The 6,000-nt window shown below is 33.5% G+C and overlaps 1 pseudogene; it reads left to right on the forward strand.

Moving 5' to 3' along the window:
- Positions 1–4,413: 4,413 nt before the first annotated feature.
- LOC145615386 (metalloendoproteinase 4-MMP pseudogene) lies at positions 4,414–5,612 on the forward strand (annotated as a pseudogene).
- Positions 5,613–6,000: the final 388 nt, after the last annotated feature.

Genomic DNA, 6,000 nt, shown 5'->3' on the forward strand with positions numbered 1-6,000 from the left:
ATATTAATAATGAACATGAAAATATTATGTAATGAAAATAATTTATATATACCCATTATAATTTTAAAACAAAATTCAAAGAACAATACACAATAAGCAATGAACATTATATCATAAATAAAAGTATACTATATTGACAATCAAAGAACATGAACATATGTTCTTTTCACTCTTTTTTGGTGCAAATATGTTCTTTTTACTTAGATATATGTTCATTATATTTTAATAGTATGTTCTTTTCATTACAATTGTACGTTCTTTACATTTGTACGATACAATATGTTCTTTCCATGAAATAGTTGTATGATGCAAGGTACCCACGCCTGTAGGAACCACATATTGATTCCCGACAATCAATTCCCAATCTCATTCCCACATTTTAATCCCCAAACTCCCATTCCCACATTCCCAACGCCCCGTTACGGATATCAAACTAATGACCACGAATCGATCTCTAGCTCAACCCCTTACGGCCTACTATTAGGCCAAGACTATAAGATTGGTTCTTGCTAGACGTGATTGAAATGAAACAATTATATATATATATATATATATATATATATATATATATATATATATATATATATATATATATATATATATATATATATATATGTTATATATTCATTAATTTTCCATACTCGTTTGGTAACATTAGAGAGATTTGAACTGATGAGAGATCATATATGTTGATGAATTATCTGTTGAAATACTATTTCTACATATCTTCGTGGGGATCTTCCCAAGTACACTGAAATAACATCAGTTATGACTCATGCAGTTTTCCCTTAAAAGTTGTAAGTCTTGTAACGATAGCCTTGGCATCTCATATCCTAAAAGTTTAACAATTGACAGTAAAGTAAACCACAAGCACATAGAATATTGTTAGGTATATGGTTTTAACTTTTAAGTGAATATATAATGCCTAGGCCTATCCAATTTTCAGCGATCCATATTAATTGTGTATCAATCTCATGATACAGTATCTGATTCATGAGCAACTTATCTCGATCCTATCGAGGAATAAATAATTACATAATTACACAATTAACAATTTAACACCATGCACAACTGACACCATGCATTAAAAAAAAAAAAAAAAAAAAAAAAAAAAAAAAAAAAAAAAAAAAACAGAATCAAAGGTGAGATTGTTTTGGGATTTTGAAAAGGTGGAATTGTTTTGAGCAGAATACTCAAAAGTGGGTGGGATTATTGGTATCCACTTTATTTAATTTAATTTGTGTAGCTTTTAATTTGTAAATTGATAATGAGGCAAAAGCTCGATCTCTTCATATCATAGGGTTTAGGGGTTAGATTACAAAGTTAGGCAGATTACCCTAGAATCAAAGATAATATCAAAGCTTTCCATAATCTTTCTTGTGCCAACTATATATCGAAGATAAGAATCCTCTATAACTAACTTGACTAGTTCAACATAGATTAGTATTAATCTATTGTTCTTATCCTTTGTAAATAGCTTGTTAGTCGTTTAGTCTATCCTTAGCATAGTTAGTGTATATCTTTACCTTGTTAATACTCTAGGCCTTAGCTTTTGTAACCTACTGTAAGCCTATTTAAAGGCTCTCAATATCTCAATGGAAATTATCAAGCTTTCCACTCATTCATAATACCTTATACTAATATACACTATATTGACATATACTACTATACCCTATATTGACATATACTAATATACCCTATATGGACAATGGAAATTATCTTCGATACTATACACTATATTGACATATACTAATATACCCTTAACAAAATTGGTTATGAGCCAATGACTAATTGTTGCACCGTATTTGTTTTGTTCTTCATTTCTTAACTACTAAAAGTTATAGTCCAACACTCTTTCTTATAATAGTCTCATAGACTCAAAGTATATATCTAAATGTACCCATAAACACTAGGGATGTCAATGGGGCGGGGCGGGGCGGATGTTGGTTTTCCCATCCCCATCCCCACCTAATATTTTCATCCCCATCCCCATCCCCGCGGCGGGTCTAATTTTCATCCCCATCCCTGCCCCACCGAGTACAACTCCAAAATCATCCCCGCCCCACCCCCCACTTGGATATCCATCCCCACCTAATTCCCACCAAAGACCCGCCTAATCCCCACCCAAGATCCACTGAATCTCCGTATCTCAAATACACAATCCTACATAATTAATACGAATTATAAAATAAAACATTCTAAACACATTTTTGTGTTATAATATAAGTGTCGTACAAAGTATTATAATTAATATTGTATTTCACGTAATTATTTTATAAATAGTATAAAAGTATATAATTTTGCTTTAAAAGAGATATATAGATGTGGGTATGAGGTGGGGATGGGGCGGGTACGAAGTGGGGCGGGGCGGGGATGAGGTGGGTACAACTTAAAATCCACCCCCGCCCCATCACCCATGGCGGGTATGGTTTTTATCCCCATCCCCGCCCCACCACCCGCCAAACCGAGACCCATCCCCGCCCCACTGGGGCGGGGATGGGGCGGGTCTCCTACTTGACCCGCCCCATTGACATCCCTAATAAACACGCATTAAGATACATATATGATACATCATTAAATTGTTCACATATTAACAATCAAAATAAGTAATTTTTGTTCACCACTTTATAAATTTTATATCTTCATTTCAAACTGTTACTCCATATTGCACTTTTGGAAAAGCTACAAGAAAAAGCATAAAGAGAGTATATGAAAATCTAAGACATGTAACATGTTTTACATAGAATTCATGGCCTAAAACATGTTGCCATAGCGGCCTACAAATCATATACCCAAGTCAATGCTAATCACTCCAGAAAAGTTGCAATGATTTTAGGATCCTTTTTCTTTTTTCCGACTTGTCTATTTCCTGGTTAATTTTGATGCTGACACTTAGCCGACGATAAAATTTCATTACATAATTTCTTGTCTAAAAGTTAAAAAATCCTTTTTAATTGTTAGGGTCATTAATTAATCAAGTTGCTCACTCAAAGTTCAAATTTATCAAAAATGATGTGCGAGATTAGAGTTCAAATTTAACACGTGAAATTAGTAAAGTAGAGATTAATTTATGAAATTGCAAGTTGTAAATGTAGCGAATAAGGATCGAAGTCGCTTTACTAGTAGTCTAATTAGATGGGAAAAGATGAAGGTAGGACTCATAGGAGCATTTAGATTTACGGGGGCCCAATATCGAATTACCTATCTTATTCTCATGGATGGCCCACACAAGGTTAGAATGTTTATTTATACGGGAAACAATTGGGTATCTACTGAATCCAAATTTTAGGAATTTGATAGGTCCTTTATTTTGTGATCTTGCCCCATGTCCCATATGAATATATTTATATAAATTTATTATATCGACTAATATTATAAATTGAGTAACATGAAATACATATAACACGACCTGAAGATTTGGACTTATTTTTTTCACATTAAGTTCTAAACTTACGTATGAAGTAGTACTTGATCTAGTGGTAAAGATTGTTATCTCATAATATAAGATTGTAAGATTAATTTTCGCTAGAGGCAATTTTAGGATGGAAATCTCCTTTCCTCCCTCCCCAATTCTCAATATGTCTTGCCTGTATATTCGGGTTGGGTTGACTAGTGAGAGATTCTAGTCCAACTACTCTTTCCTTGTCCAATTATATGTCACTCTAAGAATATGAAGTATATTGAGATATTATATACAAGTATGTTTTGACAAATATTCTCTCCACCTAATATAATTGATTGTACTAACTTAAACAAGAATTTGATTTCAAAATCGAGTGAAAATTATGCTATCCTAAAGAGGTTATATACTATTTATTTAGATCATTAGAAAATCGATTGAAAATCCTGTTGTTAGTGTAAAGACAAAAATCGAGGGATAAAAATGTGAGCTTGCTAGAACAATTCATATATTTATAATATGTGAATATCTGATATATGGGTCAACGAAGGAGTTGAATTTCATATATGTGCCAAAATAATCCGAATTGTAATAATGTCATGCAACAGCCAGTGGTTGCTTGAGAAGACTTTTACCGTCGTTTCTTCAACTTGCATAAACTACGAGTACCCTTAAACCGCAACGCAAGCATTCCCCTTTACCTTCCGTTAGGAACTTCAACTACCAAATAAAATAGTTGGTCGAACTTTTTGGACCGTTTTCAAGAAATGTCTACTTCATTTTTAACTAAGTAAACTAACCCATAACAAATTTGATCAAATCTATCACTTCATTTGTATAACCTATATTTTTAATATTAAAGAGTCAGTTATATGTTGCTTATTAATTTATTATAAGAGATGACTAAAGAGGAGTTAGTAGTGAAGATCTAAATATATATAAATATATATGTATAAAAGTAGTTCAACCACTCACAAATAAACTGAATCCACAATACATGTAAAAATGAAATATCCTTCTTTCAATTATATTTGTTTGCTCAAACTTGTGCACTTATTTACTCATTAGCTTCTTACAAAAAATTGCTACCATGCTTTCATTTCTAATCAATTCTTTGCCTCTCTTGCTCCTTTTCTCTCTTTTCATAGTTCCATCTTCATGTCATGATACAGTAAACTCCATGCTTCAATCACCTCCCAATCAAGTCCACCACAAACAACATCGGCCTCATGCATGGCATAAATTCCGAAAACTTGCTAATGCTAGGAAAGGGAGTCGAGTTGAAGACATCGCGGAGCTCAAGAGTTACTTTCAACGTTTTGGTTACTACGACCATCATCCTCTAATTCCCAAGGGTGAGGGTGATGATTTTACCAACGAATTTGACGACCACTTGGAACACGTTGTAAGTCGTTACCAACAAAATTATGGTCTACCTGTTACTGGTACTCTTAATCCTAGTACGCTTTCTATGATCATGTCTCCTAGGTGTGGCATTCCGGACCACCCTAATCCTAATGATATCAAGAGGTCATCATCTTCGTTGCACGAGACTCGACACTACCTTTATTTTCCGGGGAGACCTAGGTGGAATCGCGATATACCAATGACACTTACATATGCATATTCCTTAGATGACTTGATCACTTACTTGAGCTTGCATGATATAAAAGGTGCATTTGAGCGCGCTTTTTCAAGATGGGCGTCAGTTATTCCTGTTAAGTTTGTTGAGACTCAAGATGATATTGGCGTAGCAGATATAAAAATAGGGTTTTATAACGGTGATCATGGCGATGGAGAGCCATTCGACGGGGTCCTAGGGGTGTTAGCCCATGCCTTTTCGCCCGAAAATGGTAGGTTTCATCTTGACGCGGCTGAAAAATGGACAATCGATTTTGATAGGGAAGATTCGGATGTGGCGGTAGATTTGGAGTCCGTGGCATTGCACGAAATCGGGCATTTGCTAGGGTTGGCACATAGTAACGTCAAGGAATCAGTCATGTATCCAAGTCTTAAGCCTAGAGAAAAGAAACTTAAATTGAGGTTTGATGATATTGAGGGAGTGCAATATCTTTATGGTTCCAACCCCAACTTTACTATAGGATCTTTGTTAGAATCTGAGACTTCTTCATCTCAATCCTTAAATTGGAAGGAAGGGTTGCAAATACTAGCCACCCTATTGGTAATTTCAATTTTACATATAAATCAATGAACCTTTTTTTTTTGTTCAATGAAGTTTATCTTTAACACATGTCATCTGTATCTATGTCAAGTAGATTAAATGAACTTTTTCATTCTATATATATACCTTGTATATGTATTTAGTATTTAGTATGGTGTAACATTTGATTTTAGGCAATTTTTGTATGACAACAACCTTACAACTAGTATTAGCCCAAGGTACATAATGTTTAGGAATTCAAAATCTATTTCATATAATTGCACATATACTTTTAAATTGCTACTCGTAATATTTACTTCAGAAGATAGAAAATATATCCAATCAGTCTAAAAAAAAAACTATTGATTTTAGAAATATAACTTGAATACCTTTATTATTTAAAAATGTTATACTTTGTGGATAATTTAATAAATTCATA

The sequence above is a fragment of the Chenopodium album genome, chromosome 25, assembly GCF_948465745.1.
Source record: "Chenopodium album chromosome 25, dcCheAlbu1.1, whole genome shotgun sequence".
NCBI lineage: Eukaryota > Viridiplantae > Streptophyta > Magnoliopsida > Caryophyllales > Amaranthaceae > Chenopodium > Chenopodium album.